Below are 19,928 nucleotides of genomic sequence, written 5' to 3' on the forward strand. Positions count from 1 at the left end.
TAATTAATTAAATATTTTTAAGGTTGGATGTTATTAGATCATATTTTAAATTATTCCCTTACAAGCATTTTTTGTTTGTTTATGCAAGCAATTCATAATATATATTTTTGTGAGCAGTATGTCTTTAATATTTTAATTAGCTCATTAATTAATTACTTGATTTGTATAAAAATGGTGAATGTGGATAATTTTATATTATTTCTGAAGAAGTCTGGGGCATACTCAGACGAAAACGCCCTGTGCATATTCAGCATTAAAATCTTGTTAATAAAGCTGTGTTTTACATCAAACTGGTGTTCTACGTGGAGCTCTACAGCAATTCGGTTTTTTTTTTTTTTTGGTTATGTGGTTAGAGTAATTTTAGTTCATTTAAGTGGGCAGTTAAAGGAAAGTATATTTGTATATCGATTTAACTTGGGTAGCAATGGCAGGAGTAAAGCAGATAGCCTTTCAGTTTGTCTTTGAAACATTTTTGGGAGGATATAAAACATATAGCAGTGAGATGTGAATTCCATAACTTTGAGATATAAGTGGAATATCAGGAATCAACAAAAGAGTTAAGTGATTTTGTGACAAGGAATTGTTTCTCAGTATAATTTGAGGAGGTCTTAAAAGAGGGTATCATTGTAGGAGAGGGCTAAGTGAGGGACATTTTTTTGGGAAAAGACAAGTATGTTATAACCAACGTTTAATTGTGTGTAGCTTAAGTGGTTTGAGAATTCAAGCCAGTTCAGTTACTTAAGGGATAGGCACTGGTGAATGAAGTAATGTATCTTAATGGTACATTTTTGCAATTGGGTTGTAGCATTGTTCAAATTTCCATATTAATGTTATGCTAATGTTTGCAAGAAGGGAGAGGTATTGAGTAAAGATGAGAGGAGAAAGTATGGCAGAGTAGTTTTATGAGAATGTGCAGTTAAGAACTTAGAATCTATGCACAATGGACCTAATTTTGATGAGTTTTCTTTATGACATTTTAAATCTGTATGCAGATTTGACATGATCATGTATATTAATACACAGAGGCATAGTTTATAGGAACAATTTCTAATGGAATATTCTAAGAAGAGGTAATTATTAAATTTGTATTACTGTGCACACTGGACTTATGGGTAAAGAGTATTAATTTAGTTTTGGAAAGATTTAGCAACAGATGGGAGTTGTGAGTGAACAAGCCAGGTTTCTATGGAAGTAAAATATTTTTTGGTAAGTTTGAAGTGAAATTGTACTGGGGCAGAGCAGATAGGAACAGAAGTGTCAGCATATTAGATAAGAGCAGCGACTGTCAAGGTACAGACAAGGCTACTGATGAACAGGTTAAACAGTAAAGGGCCAAGAACTGATCCTTGATACTGGCATGCAGAAGAAGACTGTGTTCCAGTTTACTGACTGGGTATGTTTAGAGAAGTAACACTTAAACCAATTTAGTGTTGAGAGAGATAAAACAATAGTGGTAAAACTGTGTATTAATTTGGGATGGGAGACAGGGTCAAAAGTTTTAGAAAGATGGACGGGATTTACTTGTTTTCATTTCCGTTTTGATATATGGTGTTAAGGAAAGATAATGCAATGGTTCTACTTCAGTATGAATGAAAGCTATGCCATGTTGACTAGGTGAGATAACATGTAGAAGGAAGCACACCACCTGATTATAGATGCATATTTCATGGATTTTAGAGGGAGGTGAAAGGACAGCAATGGGATGGAAATTAATAAGTTTCATGGAGCTGCCACAGTTGTGGACAGGTAGAATGTGAGATTGTTTCCATATTGTAGGGATGTTGTATGATACTGAGCAAATGATTACAGAGATAAAACATACAAGAGCTTTAGTAGCTGGTTGTAGATGCTTGGTTGGGAGATTGTGTGTAGCCACTGCTGTCAGTTTGTGTTTACAGATGAGTTTATATGTGGATATTATGGATACTTGCTGTATAGACAAGGATGGAGTATTGGGTGGAGAAGATAAGGAGTCTGAAGAGGGTGGTATTGTTTGGCATTGCGCTAGTGCTGTTACTGAGTTTATAAAGTGTGAGCTGAATTTGACAGCAAATAGTAAGAGGGATGTTGTATGATACTGAGCAAATGATTATAGAGATAAAACATGCAAGAGCTTTAGTAGCTGATTGTAAATGCTTGGTTGGGAGATTGTGTGTAGCCACTGCTGTCGGTTTGTGTTTACAGAGGAGTTTATGTGTGAATATCATGGATACTTGCTGTATAGAGAAGGATGGAGTATTGGGTGGAGAAGATAAGGAGATTGAAGAGGGTGGTATTGTTTGGTGTTGCGCTAGTGTTGTTACTGAGTTTATAAAGTGTGAGCTGAATTTGACAGCAAATGGTAAGAAGAAGAAACATAGGTCAATGTTTGAAGATGTATGGATTGTAAAGCCAGTATAACATTTCTAAGGAAGATAAAAGGAAGAAATATTTAAAGCTGGTGGTGCTGAATGTCAAAAAAACATAACAGACCCTGGAACATATTGCACAGGCATCCTTGTTCTAATATAGCAGTAAAGGCCAGGAAGAAGATTATATCAGTTAATGCTACAGGGAAAATGCAGGTCATTCTTGGGAAGTCTCCATTCTGTGAGTGAAGCTACAAGCATTTCTGGAGTTGGATAATTGCTATTGAAAGTTCATAACCAAAGAGCAGTGTTAATCGATTTATAGGCTATGAAAAGATAACATGCCATGCATGACAATATAAATGACCTTACTGAAGTGCTTATAGAAATTGCAGAGGCACGCTGACATGCTACTGTATGACAAGGAGATAGTGCAATCTGAAATTATGCCTATAGCATAGGATATCTCAGCTTCCACCATAAATATGGGCATTCATCATGTCATGCCTTCACTGAAAGAATAACCAGTTACTTTTTATGGGTAGTCAGTAGGCATGTAATCCAGGAAACCATTATGGAGCTTTGCCAAATTTCCCAATTGTCCTAAAGCACTGTCTGGTTAAGTGACTTGCTCAATGTCACACAGCAGACAAATGAAGTTGGAAAGATTTAAACTCTGTTCCTTCACATAAGAAGCAGCTCTTCTGCACTAACTGTTGACACATGAAGAACTATTTGTGCAACTGAGAAAAAAAAAGCCCCAGACTGTGAAGGAAATGCTTTAATTTTCAGGGTAATTAAATTCCATCAGCTCATCTCTACAACAAAAAGTGCAAGCCGATTATTGACAGCAAATATTAATTGTTTGGTTAGCATATGGGATTGCCTACCATGGAAACTGGAAGAATTCACTGATGACCATTAATACTCTCCACATATGATTATTACATAGAGTAAGCATAATAAGGCTAATAGGCCATCTAGAGATCTGTTACCTGAAATTTCAGATAACGTTACTGTATTACTCACTGAATGCATGGGAACTTTGAAAGTAGACCATTTTCCAGGAAATTTCTATTAAAAACAGTTTCATAGTAAGAATAACAAGAGCTGTCTTATGCGTTACATTATGAGAAGGAATGCTGCCAAGGCCCAGCAAAAATGAATGTTGATAAAAGTTTGATTTTTTTTTCCAGATGAAGGTTCAAACTTTCAGAAGACAAGGATGTATCATATTGGACACTCAAATTATCCCGTAAAAACTGAGAAAAGCTTGACTAAAATGGCATAAAAATATTCTGTCATTGCAAAATGGAAAGCAAAAGCTAGAAGGGTAACGCTGGTTGTCTATCCAACATGAACACTTTGAGGATGTGTGCAAGACCTGTGAACATTTCATTTGGAATAGACAGTGCTAAGACAAATTCCATTATAACCATGGGAATTTCCAGGTGGATGGCAGAAAAGAATTTACATTGTTTTTCAATTATTATTTGTGAGTAATGCATTAATGGTGATGCTGGATGACAATTTTAACTGATTTGAAGAATATTATATACCTGAAATTATATATTAGAATAGCGTTAATTATCTAGAAAGACAGTTTGATATTTATGGTTTATGTGAACACATTGTCCCTGGCAGCAGAATATAGTTTCCATCAGAACAAATGTGCTATATTTCATAAGCAGACAGGTATAATCAATTTCCTCTACAAGGCACAATACAAAAAAAATGGGTTAACTAAAAATTCATAAAAACCTTCTAGGCAAGTATGAATGAATTATTAAATAGAGCATCAGAAACTAAAGAAAACTTATTTTTTCATCTGTTGCAATACAGTACACCTACAAACTCCAATAAAGACAAATATCTGGAGAACTGTACTTAAAAAGACATAAAAGAACCAGACTGGGCTTGATGAAATTAAGTGTCAAGAAGGTCTACTCAAAAGAAAAAGTGCTTACAAAACTTTCAGTCATAACAAGCATGAAAGGGAGATAACATAAAATGAAAAAAAAAACAGTGTGTCTCTCTGTGGTGCCACAGAAAATATAGTTGATTCCACATGCTATACCTACTGACTTATGCAGCTAATGGTTAAGGCCCTTAATCTGTGTATGAAAAGGACTGTTTGTTTTCCAATAATGGTTATATTTATGAATCTAAGCATATCTGCAGTATTAGAGAAGTTTCTTTAACTATGGCCTTTGCTTGCAGACACTGAATTATTATTTTACCTTAACAAGCTGAAAGAGAGCAAGTGTGATGTTTTGAGCAATGCATGTAGCTCTGTAAAAGTAAACCAGTGCAAACCTATGTAATCCGACTACACACTTTCATAGCAGGACAGTCAATGCTCAGTTAAATATTTGTTTGTGTTATTACTAGAGTAGCTTCAGCACTACCTCCTGGTCTCAATGTAATTTTTTTTTGTCCAGACCTCGCTTGCACAGAATAACACCATTTAGGATAAGACAAACCACTTATTAACAATACATGAGTTTAATTCAATACACCCAATGTCATAAATTAATTATAGTAGGCAGCATTACCCACTCACATCCATCTTATTAGTGACATACAACTGCGTAAAATCAATCTGCTCACCTAAACTCCAACCTCCCATTAGAAGCAGCACAATACCACTCACTTCTATAACCAACAAAAACATCATACCCACCCAAAGAAATAAACTAGAAGGGGGAACAAATGAGGGGTTCCACACAGCCCCGGTATACATTCAAACGTTCGTTGGCCACATCTGCGATGCTGTTTACACAAATCGCAAACCGTGAAAGTCAAAAACCATGAAAAAAAATCCGAATTACAAAACCTCACCCCCTTTTTGACCCATGGTAGCACTCGTTTCAGTGGTGGAGTGATCCAGGAATGTCGAATTTGACATATTTATGACATTTAGGACAGTCAATGTGACGGAATTCAGCACAACATTTCATGGTAACGGACATTTGGAAATGTGTGTTCGCACACATGAATATATACCCATAGCCCCTTTTCTCTGTCTGCTTCCACTCACAAAATATCATGGTCCAAAATGCCTAAAATTGCATGACCTGAACAAAGGGCAGTGAGGCCAGGAGCAGCAAGCCCATGCTAGAGTTTGAATCCTCGAACTGCCAGTCACAGCCTAAGAAACAAATACTATTGTCTACCCATTACCTCATTTCCTTCCTAACATAACCTTACTCTCTAACAGTTAATTAACCCTTACACTCCTTTTGCCCATACATACCCCCCTTTCCCATTGAATAATTTCTGTCATTCTTTCCACTAAACCCCCAACCCCTCCACCCTAACGCTGCATGTTTGGACAAATTAGTCCGTGCCCAAACCAATTTCTTTAAGTAGATAAGTGCATAATACTTCAATATCTTTCTATGACTCCAGTAAATAAGTTGCAAAGATATTAACACTTGTAAGTGAAGGAAAATTTATGTTACATAGCGGACATTACAGACTGTTAAACAGAAAAGAAAATGAAACCTGTCTGCACTCATGTGCAATGTTTATAGGAAAGAAACAGCTGGCAAACTAAGGACAGTATCATTCTATTAAGAAAATACTTCAAGTGCAAAGTGAAGAACAAAGCGGTGGATTGTGATTCAGAAACAGAAAAAAATAACCACAAGTAATTGCAATGGCACAGTATTTTAGAAGGATCAAGAGAAATGGCAAAGAAATAGTCTCTGCGGGTGGGCTCTTTTAAAGTTACTGTTGGAAAAAGGAGTGAGGACAAGGTGTGGGAAAATGGTAATGATTATTGAGGCAATTAATTTAGCTGAGGTGCACTATATTTCCTGAATCTAAGATAGAAAATTAAAAGAACTTCATAAAAGCTTTGAATGGAAGAAGAACATTCACACAGCTGGTATGAGACTAAACTAGAAAGAAACAGGATACTAGATGTGATACTGAGAAATACAGAAAGTTTAGAGTAAATGGAAGTAAAGGTACCTCTAATGAGCCACAATCACAGTTGTCTGTAGTTCACTTTAGAGGGCAGAGAAATGACCCACACTCCAAGTCACGAGGACAATGTTCCAGCAGTATGTAATACAAAGTACTGTGAGAAAGGAGGCGGGGGGGGGGGAAGCAAAATGAGCCTGCGAGCAGTGACAGTGGTTTGGGAAAAGCATTAAGGGACATGGCAATGGAGAAGGTAATAAGAAGACTCAGAAGGAGACAACAAGGTAGTTAGGGAGGCAACGGAAGACAAGGTCCCGCAGGCAAGAAGGGTAACAAGGAGCACATGAGCGGTTAAATAAAAGGGAAAGTCAGCCGGCAGAAAAATTAATTCAAGGGAAGCAAAAGCTTTATAAGACCATAATGGAATGAAGATATGAAACCGTGGATCTGATTAAGCTGGTCAGCAGAGGTCAGACACAGCAGAGGATGAGATCCAAGCTGTGTTGCATGATAAAAAAAAAAACAGGACACCAGTCAAGGACAATAAAAGATGTTGAGATGGACACCTCTTGTGATAAATTCTAGAAGGCACAATGTAGGGCTATTGTAGGCAGTTTAATAAAATATACTTTTAGTGAAAATGGATTATTGGTCTCATTAACTTACCTTTGGATGGGTTAGGACTGTTTGCAGTATACTGTGCTTTACCTTAAAGTTTATATAGTACTTAATTTTAAGCATATGACCTCTGGCCTCAAAGCCCCTAAAGTTTATTGCTGTAAATCTATGTTAGTACTTTGTATTTCTCATAAGATTATTTCAGAAGAAAGTTAGACTAGCTTCTCCAGCCAGTAATGAGATACTTACTCCATAATATCAAAAGTGGCCAATCTTTTTTTTGTTGTTGTTGTATTGCTAACATTTATTTTCAGAAATGAATTTCAATAATGACTTTCCCCAAGTTGTTTAGTAATGCTTCCCAGACATAGAATAAGTACATTCGGGCCCTACATTGCCTTAAATATCAGACAAAAGTCACCTCTAAGTAACTTTTCAAAAGCTAAATATCATATCATTTCCTGATTGTTTTCAGATTAAAGGTTTCTAGATGTCTTATTTCTCTAGTGAAGAAAACTGTGTATTTTAAAGGTCTTTCAGGAAGCTGTTGTAAATATTCAAAATTAAGCATTTTTTTAAATAATGTATTGAATTGACTAGATGAAAAGTGGTACAATAATCTATCCAAAATTACTAACCATGTATGTTTGAATTAAATGGGCTACAGAAAAAGGCTACCTTTGGCACATTTACACTGGGCAGTCTTTAAACTGATATCTTTAGTTGTTCCTAGATCATTGAAAATGGTGTTTTTTTTTTTTTTTTTTCATTTTGTGCCCTGTTAGCCTAGTCCCACAATGTTACAGTGGATATAAAAAAACGTTATGCACCCTTGTTAAAATGCCAGGTTTTTGTGATATAAAAAAAATGAGACCACAATAAATTATTTCAAAACTTTTCCCACCTTTAATGTGACCTATAACCTGTACAATTCAATTTAAAAACAAAGAAATCTGTTAGGGGAAAAATATAAAAAATAAAAAAATGTACAATAAGCTGGTTTCCATATTGTTATTCCATACTCAAGTTTGGGTCTAATGTAACTAACAAACAATGACTTCATTATGTTTGATTTCCTAAACTTTATAAATAATTTTATACAACCTATAGTTCTATAACTACCATTAGCCAATTGGTTGATATGATTAGAAAAAACTAGTATACCAAGGTCTTTAAATGAGTCTACAGTTTCAATCACTGTGTGCTGTATTAAATATTCACATTTCAATTTATGTCTCCAAAATCTCATATGCTTAGTTGTTGATGTATTTATCAACATATTATTCTCCTGTGCCCAAATGGTCAATTTAGTCAAATTATTTTGCAGACATGCCTTATCTGTAACACTTGTAATCAGTTATTTAGAACACCTCAGATGAAAAAGTAAGGTCTGAAAGATAAAATCTAAACACATAAGGGCCTAGGACAGAGACCCGTGGGACACCTTGACTGTAACCAAGGATTTCACCTGTCCAGTGGGTGTATGATGTCAGTGGAAGGCACAAGTTTCTTCCCAGAAACTGGTAAATCAATTCTTCTCTCAAATTATGTTTATCAGGTATAACACAAAACATTTTTCAAAAGTATGCCAAACCAGCCAGATGTTATAGGATTATTTAGGAATAACAGTTCTGCACAGTGTGGTTTGCATTGTTCTACATTATGCAAAGTCTAAAAAGCACAATGAATATAACTTACCGCTTCTCACATCCTGACAATTGTAAAAGTTAAGAAAACAAGGGGAGTAGGACAGCACTTTGATAGACAGCCATGTAAGATCAGCTATCTAAAAGAGAAGTGTGTAAAATCCACATATCCAGACAAACGTCTGCACTGACTAAAAGAGTTTATTTTGCCAGTTAAGGAGTGCAGAGGTGAAGCTCCTGCTTGAGTAGTGCATTTTTGTCTTGTTACTCTGGCTTACTCATCACTAAAAAACATGCAACTTGACTGGTTTCCCAAAGGACTGTACAATCTCAGAGATGAAATAATTAGCAAGGGGTCTGTGAGTGCAAGGGGGGCTTGCCACCCTACAAAAGCAAGTTTTAAAATCTCCAAATAGTCTAACCATGATTCTAAACACCAGAAACAAACTTGGAACAAACAGCTCACTGAAAACTGGAAATACAGGGACCAGAATTGTACTTAAAGGAGAATTTCCTAAAATCCTTTAAAACCACTGTTCATAGATTTAAAATCAAATCCTTTTATTTATGCATAAAATGATGAGTGCTTTCATCTTTTTACATAAACAACTTCATCAGACAAACAATCAGGTTACTTTCATGCTTAAAAAGTATTTTAGACCATTAAAAATCACTTAATGTAACCATGTGATTTTCTAAGTCTCCCAACAAGCTCCGCCCAATTCATGAAACACTTTTAGATCATAACAGTATAAAATACGTAAATAAAACACAAATACAAATAAAGCAGTGATTTTAAAGGATTTAAGGGAATTTTCCTTTAAGTACAGTTCTGGTGCCTGTATTTCCAGCTTTCCGAGAGCCATTTGTTCCAAGTACGTTTTAAAATCTATATGCTCTGAGGTTATTCCTTAGTGTATGCACATTGGTGTGTTGATGTTTTTTGTTGAAGTTATGTATCAAAGTTAACACTTCAATGTTTGAGTGGCTCAACTATTGTAGGTAATACATACGTATATATCTATATATTTATATCTATCAATCTATTTATATGGTAGTTTCGTTGACTAAACAGGTGACCGATAGGACAAGACTGCTAGCACAATATCAGAATTGAAGAATATGCCCTTTCATTAGCATTGTGCAGTCCTGGAGTTGGCCCCAGCAAAACCTTTTAACTGGCATGTCCTGATGTTGTCATTCGGGACATTCATGTTGATGTTTTTGGTTTTTACCTTTTGTGTCAAGGTTAGAGACTTCAACTTTTGCGTGTTTCATTTACTTTTAGTGCACCCATACATGCAATTATATGTATATAGATAGATATACATTTTTTATTGCATTTAGCCTTGCCCTATAATAAATTTTAAGCAGATCTAGAAGAATGATATTTTACAGTACCTGCTTTACAACACAAAATTTGTACTCATATCATCTGCACTCTTGTTTTAGACCTAAGATACTGTGATGAAAAGTAGACATACCTGCTAAATGTCTGTATATATTGTGTATGAACGTCGTCATTGCCCTTTTCAGGATCAGCCTGTAGCACAATTCATTTGCTGAAAGACTGTCCATTAGAAGTGAGATGCTGATGTCTTAATATTATTTCTGCTGAGTTGCCATTTCAGTTATCATAAAAGCTAGCTGTTTGTTAAAATTAGTGCTGAATCATGAAATTCATGTCCAGCCCAATAAACTAAATAGTAGTATAAGACAAGGAACACTGTTTTCTACTTTCCATTTTTGTTTGTGCAGCTTACGTCTCTATTGTGTGTGTGTGTGTGTGTGTGTGTGTGTGTGTGTGTGTGTGTGTGTGTGTGTGTGTGTGTGTGTGTGTGTGTGTGTCTGCATGTGTGTGTGTTTGTGTAGATGTGTGTGTTTTTTGTTTAGTTTATTTCAACTAACCTGTTATAGTTATGACAATAATAAAAGTAAATGAATGGGTCCCGAGCCTTTCACCATTTTTGTATTATTATTATTATTATTATTATTATTATTATTATTATTATTATTATTATTATTATTATTATTATTATTATTGTTGTTGTTGTTGTTGTTATTATTATTATTATTATTATTATTGTTGTTATTATTATTATTATTATTATCATTATGATTGTTATTATTATTATTGATTGTTAATTATTGCTAGGGTTCAGAGTGGGGGTCTAATTATTGCTAGGGTTCAGAGTGGGGGTCTACAGTGTAGATGAACAACATGCTTTATAAATAAAAGAAAATGGCAAAACAAGAATCAAAGACTGTCATGTCCCAAGTATGCAAAACTGATTGTGGATTGCACATGCATAACATTGCAGTCATCATTCATAAATGTAAGGTAGTGAGAGAGTAAACAGTGAATGTAATAATCACAGCATTGTGTTAAAACATTACTACAGAATGGCATTATTGATAAAAATGTGACTGTGAATTCAGTGCAGTGGATGTCAACACAGTTATTACCACAAGAAAGTAGACTCCAGCACTGTAGATGGTAGAATAATTCATATATCTGAATGAAGATATGACAAGGTGTGCAATAAACAGTATATTATTGAACTTTTGTATGCAGATCTTAGAAAAGCAGTACACATCAGGAGTTGTGGGGAGAGTGAGATGGTGTAACAGGGAGATCTTGTGGCATGCATTGTGCAGTCATATTCATAAAAGTATAAGAGTGAAGAGCAATACATTTGGAAACAGGAGTCTGGGTGTAGGCTAAGATGGCTCAGTGCTATAGGATCAGGGCACACACACACACACACACACACACATATATATATAAATATATATATATATATATATATATATATATATATATATATATATATGTGTGTGTGTGTGTGTGTGTGTGTGTGTGTGGGTCTACTTTCATTAATCGAATTTACACTTACCTGAATTTTAAAAATGCCAATAGCCAAAATAATTCCACCAGTGCTTGACAAGGTGTACACCAAACAAAATCCAAAGAAAACCAAGTCAGTCAAAAAGGAAACCACAAAGCAGCGTTTTAATAATCCAAACAAAAGTAAAACAGAGAATGGTTAAGTGCTTTTGTCTGTCATGTCAGACATCTTCAGAACCACGTAGAACCTAGTAGAACCTTACTATTATGAATCAATGGATCATTGGTATGTTTTTCTAAGGGAAATGAACCACTTGGCCACCAGGATGAATGTTGCCCTTTTTCCCAGTGTAGTTCAATCTCGTAGTTGGTATATTTAGTTAGGGGTGGTGTGGGGGTGCAGCAAAGCCCCCAAATTTAATTTGTCTTTTTGTTTTTTTCCCTGGTGGGCAAGTGGTTTGTTTCCATTAGAAAAAATATCAGTGATCCGTTCCCAAAAGTAAGGTTTCGGTGAAGTTGTCTCAAGTTTTAGTCATTTGGGTAGGTGTAAATTTGATTAATGACAGTAGATCCATGTGTGTGTGTGTGTGTGTGTGTGTGTGTGTGTGTGTGTGTGTGTGTGTGTGTGTGTGTGTGTGTGTGTCTGTGTGTGTGTCTGCAACCAATGTGCCCAAGGAATGTTAGTGGAGAGGACTGAGTGCTTATTGGCAGTTCTCCTTCATTCCTTACTGAAGAGGTCAGTGACTCACTTGTCTGTGGTTCCTCTCAGGATGACAGAAAATTCTATTCTGGAGCAGGGTTCTGAGTGCTAGAAAAGCATGGGCAAGCAGTCTTTAGCTAGAGCTTTGCACTTAATGGCACAAGCAAGTGAACTCCAGCATACATTTAGTGTCCATTTTCCATGCTAAACAAAAATCTCTCATTTATTAATTTTATGACTTAGAGACCATCCAAACTTCTCATTTCTGCTAAATATCACAAAAAAAAACACACCTGAGATACCTTTTTTTCCACAGGGGAACATATCATTTCACTGGGATAAATACTGACTAGATCATTAAGAGGATGAATGAAACAACAATGGCCTTACCTATACTGGCAATATCACCTTTCTCCTGGACAACGGGAGTGATCAGTGACATATCACAAACATTTACCATGAACATTCTGGCGCAGTTCCTAAATGCCATGATATCTCATACTTCCTACACTTGTGGATGATATATGTTTAGCACAAAAACCTAGATCAGACACAGGTCATTGATCAGACCCAATTTCTGCTAAATTATTCAGCATTCTAGAAGAGGTAAGCTGTCTTCCTCTGTTACAGATTTCTGTAATAGCAGCAACACATACTTTACTACTCTTTAACAAGGCGAGACTGGCATTGTCTGTAAAATTCTTTCTATGACATATTTCTGCATGCACCTCTTTGACAGCATGTGAAAACACAGGCTTAGGTGGTTATTTTATGATTGGATCTAATGAGTCATTCTATACTGAGGCAGGTGGCACTGAGCATGTATGCATGTATGCCTAGTGGGTATATAGTACCGAGTGTCTCACACTTATAAACAGAGACACACACAGACATGCACACAAATGGACATGTACAAACACACACACACACACACACACACACACACACACACACACACACACACACACACACACACACACACTCAGAAACATTAGTACTTTCTGAGTTACATGTATGTAACACTGAAAACATATGGGCAGCAGATGGAATACTAATGCTGAAGGAAACATCTAGCACTTCTTTGAAGAGTATCCCCAAAACCTTTATGAGTTATACCTCATTCACTTATGGAGTCAGTTGTTTTATTTGTTTGTTCGTCTGTTCGTTTAAATTATGCTGACTGGGTTGCATGCAAGAACTGTGCACCTTTAAGTCTAGAATACTGGAGAAAGATTCTGAAGCATTTTGCACAAAAAATGGCATTCAGTTTGCTCCGTGATTTAAGAGGACTGTGTATTTGCTAATAAAACTATCTCAAGGCATTAACATGCAGAGATTAGCTTAATGAAAAATAAGGTAAAAGCATAATGATTATTTCACTCATTCACACCTAACCATCTGAGGAAAATCATACCCAAAGAAGAAGGTGAGAAGAAATGCACAGAATGTGCTTTCTGATTGCACTTGTCTCTTTCCTGAAAATGAAATTCTTAAATCAGAATGTTAACAGTTTCTTATGTTATAGCCTAAAACAAGGTGATTCAATACAACATGAGCAAATATAAATATCCTGAAAACTGTAGCTAATACTTAAAAGTATAAAGGGCAGTTATTCTGCAGAACCTTGTCTTCGGAATGGTAATGTTTAATGTTTTCTCAAAGTCATACTGAAATTTATATTGAAACAATACTATAAACATGGTAAATATAGTTTTGTTTTCCAACATCTGTCAGTTTTGATTTAACCTTACAAATTAGGCAAAAGCATTCTCCAGCAGCTTTATTCACCCAGATTACACTTCAAAAACAGTTAAATGACTTCCTTGTTTAGGGTTATATTAACTTAAGAGCTGACCTTAACAATGCTTAGAAGGGTGCTTAATAATTGTTATGCACCCCTATGCACTTTTAACATCACTTCTGACACTAAAACCTGGCAGTATTGGCCAGTAAACAGCAGTAGCAGGATATTTAATGTTTGTTTATCATCTCCTGTTTATGCCTGCTGCATGGTAAACTACAGCCAATAGTTTGAATCAAACTGCTTCCCATAGACAGGGAATACAGAAGGACCTCATCCACATCCCAACTACTTCATTGGCTTTTTTGAAATATAGATAACACATTGATTCTTTTTCCATCTTAGTTTTATAGAACTGGTAGCACATGTAACAGAAAAATCTCCATGCATTACAAAGAATTATGATCAGCTCTTAGATCAAGATGAAGTATTATATGTTCTCGGCATGAATGACAAGTTTCACATCTCAAGCTTCTCTCTTGATTTGAATTTCTTGGCATCCACATCTGAAATGCATAGTGGTGCTGCGGTAGCATTGTCGCCACACAGTAAGATGCTGTCCGGTTCGTTTCTTGGCTAGAGCGTCTTCTGCGTGGAGACATGCGTGAATGGGCGTACCTTTGTTGAAGGTTGTGCGTCAGGGCTGGTAACTCGGCATGTAAAAATCAACTACCAATCATTAGCGGACCGGAGTTCCGCTGTGGTGACCCCTAACTGGGAAAAGCCGAAAGACGCAAACAAACTTGTTACAAATAGAAACCCGACCATAGTCCTCTGTATTACAATCACCTTTTTCCTTACGTTAATCTCTCTCTACTACTGTATGCATCTTACAATGTTGGGATACAAAATAAGAAATACAAGTATGAAAAGTCTGCATTTTATAATTACATTTTCTCGACAAAACAATAAGAGAAACACTGGCATGAAATCTCAGAGTTGTATAACCAACTTTTTAGACAAGGCCTAATAAATCCATTGCTATGTCTGGTAAATGGCCAAATTTGCCACTGTTTTCTGCTGCCCTGCTTGCCATTTCACAGTGGATAATTAATCGCTATATCATTCACAGAGTTGCAGAGTAATATGTAAAATAAAACAAAATGTTTTATCATACAACATCTTCTAAACAGTCTCCCACATTGCCATTGTATACGACAAATGTCATTCTCCTTTCCTTTATCCATCCTTTAACATTCACAAAAATGTCAGCTGCTAATATACAGTCACTATGTTCATAGGTTCATAGGTAGGTAGTATGCTATTGTCCCTAAGGCCTATATAAGCCTAGAACAAAAAGGTACGCTGGCTTTTGCCACCCAAGAAAATTATTTTCCTGTGCCCCTGTCGAGCAGAGCCACAGAGTTGATCCCCGGGGTGAATTTTCTATTTCCCATCCAATCATTAAGATTTTTCTTGAAGAGTGCTAATGAGGAGCTTTGTTTGATATAGATAGGTAGATTATTCCAGAGTATGGGAAGTCTCTGGGACAGGAATCTATCCCTCCGGCATGTTCTGTTTATTGTGGTGACAAGGTTTAGGTCCCTAGAGCGTGTGGCTCTGAGGGATTGGGATTTCTTTAAGTGGAGCATGAACAACAGCTCAGAGTTTGACATAGCTTTGTATGTTAGGCAGAGATTGCCTCTGATTAGGTGATATGCAACGGAGTAAAGCTGGAGTTTTTTGAGACGGTCTGCATAGGGCATCTGTTTGAGGCCAATAATCCTCTTTGTGAGGCATTTCTGCGGCCTTTCCAGTTGTTGTAGATGTCTTATGTGGTACATACCAAAAGGGGCGGTGTACTCTATAATGGGTCTAATGAGTGACAAGTAGAGGGGAACAATGACCTCTTTGTTCCTGGATGAGAAACCTTGTGTGCCACGTAGAAGGATTTCCTGACTACTGTGGTGATGCAATTATCAAAGGAGAGACTACTGTCCACCTGTGTCCCAAGGTCTCTTATCACACTTTTGATGTTAAGTAGACTACCGCCTATGTGGTAGTTCATGGGTACAGAGTTTTTACCAAAGGGGATGACAATGCACTTTTGGCATTGAGCTTGGGGCCATGGCGTTGACACCAGGCATCTATCTCAGTGAGACACTTTTGTAGGATGTCCACATCATTAGGAGTTTCGATTATGGCTCCTAGTTTGCAGTCATCTGCGAACCTCATTAGCCAAAGCCCTTCTGTGTTGGCCTGTACTTCAGAGAAGTAGATACCAAACAGGAGAGGACCCAGGACTGAACCCTGTAGTACTCCGCTTGTCACTGGTCTGAAGTCGGATTTGGAGTCTGCTACTTTCCAGTGTGGGTTCCGTAAGTGAGCCAGTTGGCAACCCATATTGTGACATAGGAATTTATACTAGTTTAGTGAGTTTATCTATAATTCCAGAGTGGAGCATGGTGTCAAAAGCCTTGGCAAGATCTAGAAAGGCTGTGTGAACCACCTTACCCTCGTCTACAGCTTTGGTGACTGCTTCAAAGAAGTCTATCAGGTTTATAAGGCATGATCTGCCTTTTACAAACCCGAACTGAGTGTGGTCCAGAGTTTGGCGATCACCAATGTCTTTGTTTATAAGTTCCATGATGATAAGTTCCATGGTCTTGCAGACCAGGCTCGTCAGGCTAATGGGGCAGTAGTTCCCAGGGTCTTTGGTGGCTCCCCTTTGTGGAGTGGGATAACCATTACTGTGCGCCATTCAGCGGGCACTAGGTGATGAAAATCATATAGGAAGTATGACGATATTACATAACAGTACCTTGTAAGCCTTGTAGTATGCATAGCACTCTGATGATATTACATAACAGTACCTTGTAAGTCTTCTAGTATGCATAGCACACTGATGATATTACATAACAGTACCTTGTAAGCCTTGTAGTATGCATAGCACTCTGATGATATTATATAACAGTACCTTATAAGCCTTGTAGTATGCATAGCACTCTGATGATATTACATAACAGTACCTTGTAAGTCTTGTAGTATGCATAGCACTCTGATGATATTACATAACAGTACCTTGTAAGCCTTGTAGTATGCATAGCACTCTGATGATATTATATAACAGTACCTTATAAGCCTTGTAGTATGCATAGCACTATGATGATATTACATAACAGTACCTTATAAGCCTTGTAGTATGCATAGCACTCTGCTGATATTACATAACAGTACCTTATAAGCCTTGTAGTATGCATAGCACTATGATAATATTACATAACAGTACCTTGTAAGCCTTGTAGTATGCATAGCACTCTGATGATATTACATAACAGTACCTTGTAAGCCTTGTAGTATGCATAACACTCCGATGATATTACATAACAGTACCTTATAAGCCTTGTAGTATGCATAGCACTATGATGATATTACATAACAGTACTTTGTAAGCCTTGTAGTATGCATAGCACTATGATGATATTACATAACAGTACCTTATAAGCCTTGTAGTATGCATAGCACTATGATGATATTACATAACAGTACCTTATAAGCCTTGCAGTATGCATAGCACTCTGATGATATTACATAACAGTGCCTTATAAGCCTTGTAGTATGCATAGCACTCTGATGATATTACATAACAGTGCCTTATAAGCCTTGTAGTATGCATAGCACTCTGTTGATATTACAGAACAGTACCTTGTAAGCCTTGTAGTATGCATAGCGCTCTGATGATATTACATAACAGTGCCTTATAAGCCTTGTAGTATGCATAGCACTCTGATGATATTACATAACAGTGCCTTATAAGCCTTGTAGTATGCATAGCACTCTGATGATATTACATAACAGTGCCTTATAAGCCTTGTAGTATGCATAGCACTCTGATAATATTAAATAACAGTACCTTATAAGCCTTGTAGTATGCATAGCACTCTGGTGATATTACATAACAGTACCTTGTAAGCCTTGTAGTATGCATAACACTCTGATGATATTGCATAACAGTGCCTTATAAGCCTTGTAGTATGCATAGCGCTCTGATATTACATAGTGCTTTATAAGCCTTGTAGTATACATAGCACTCTGATGATATTACATAACAGTACCTTATAAGCCTTGTAGTATGCATAGCACTCTGATGATATTACATAACAGTACAGTATAAGCCTTGTAGTATGCATAACACTCTGATGATATTACATAACAGTACCTTATAAGCCTTTCAGTATGCATAGCACTATGATGATATTACATAACAGTGCCTTATAAGCCTTGTAGTATGCATAGCACTCTGATGATATTACATAACAGTACCTTATAAGCCTTGTAGTATGCATAGCACTCTAATGATATTACATAACAGTGCCTTATAAGGCTTGTAGTATGCATAGCACTCTGAATTTCGCTGGCACTCTTCTATCACCTCAGTTATTCAAAGGGTATGACTGTGGAGTGAAACAGTGACTTATGCAAGTCATAGCTGATATATGAAAATAATTAATTTAATCACCACAATATGAAATATTAATTTAATAACCATAGTGCTTAGTATTTTTGGTACAATGACATGTCACCCATGGCTATATTATTTTATTCATCCATTCCTTTCCTTTCCTTTCTGTTCACATCCATGTCATTGATATTTTAAATGAAATTGAAAATCCGACATGCATTCCTAATCATCAGCAGCAATTGTGCTTAACACCCAAAGCTTTTCATTGTAATACTACTTCTCTCTCTTGCTCTTGCTTTATCTCTTTGATGAAGCATGAAGAAGGTCTTGCATTTTATTCTTGACAACATTGCCAGATATGAATTTCCCCATTAAAGAACATGTATTTTTCTTTGTTCCCATAATCAAAAATCCAATGCACTTGTTTGTCTACAGATGACATCTGTATAAAGTATATATATGGGTCTACCTGATAACACCGACACGCCAAAACACCGACAATGAAATAACCGACACGACAAAACCGAAAGTGAAAAAACACGAAACTTCACATGCCTGACAAACCACAATCCCAACAATCAACAAAACAAATACCTTCCCCGAAAAATACACACACAACACAAGCACACCAAAAACCTTACAAATCTACACTAAACCTTACATACACAATTATCTATGCACTAACCTTAACCCAAACCCTAACCCTAAGTAAGATCTGCCACTATCACACACTTACCTTACCCGCATCCTAACCCCAACTCACTTAATCCACCCCTAACCCTCAAGTCCGTCACTAATGCACACTTACCTTACCCGCACCCTAACCCTAACTCACTTAACCTGCTCCTAAACCTAAAGTCCATCACTTTCACACACTTACCTGACCCGCACCCTACCCTAACATTCGTCACTATCACACACTTACCTTAACATGTCAGTGTTCTCAGCATCGAGATTCTCAACTTTTGGTCTTCTCCGTTGTCAATCTTCCGGTGTCGGTGTTCTTGTTGTCGGCGTTGTGGACTTTCGGCGTTTTCAGGTAGACCTATATATATATATATATATATATATATATAAATATAAATATATATATATATATATATATATATATATATATATATATATATATATATATATTCTTAGATTTTTCTCAGTTCCTATAATGTATTGTTCCCATCTGTTCATAGCTGGTGTCTGTGAGAAAGTACATGCACATAAACATGCACAGACAGGTCCTGTAAAAATGCTTCACTTCAGTTTTCATAACCGAGTGGTAGCTGCTGTGGATTTACTATGAGCTACTTTTATTTCTAAGAAAATATATATGTGACTAAAGGAAAATATACAGAAATGATACAATTAGACACACACTCTTCTGTTATTTTAATGCATTTAAGTCAAGTCCTGCTACACCAGCCATTAGATGGCTATGCCTTGCCCCATATTATTCAGATTGCTATGTTCTACCTTTGAGTTGCACCTCATAAAGGAAGATCAAGCATCAGCCCTTTGCCTCAACAAGTAAAAAAAAAATAAATAAAATTAAAATATTTTAAAATCAGGAATTTTCTAGTACTTTTCCAATGAAAAAGTGGAAAATTAGTCTATCTGATTAGCGAAAAGAACATTGGAATT

Source organism: Protopterus annectens, chromosome 3.part0, assembly GCF_019279795.1.
Source record: "Protopterus annectens isolate FY-2018-M chromosome 3.part0, PAN1.0, whole genome shotgun sequence".
Lineage (NCBI taxonomy): Eukaryota > Metazoa > Chordata > Ceratodontiformes > Protopteridae > Protopterus > Protopterus annectens.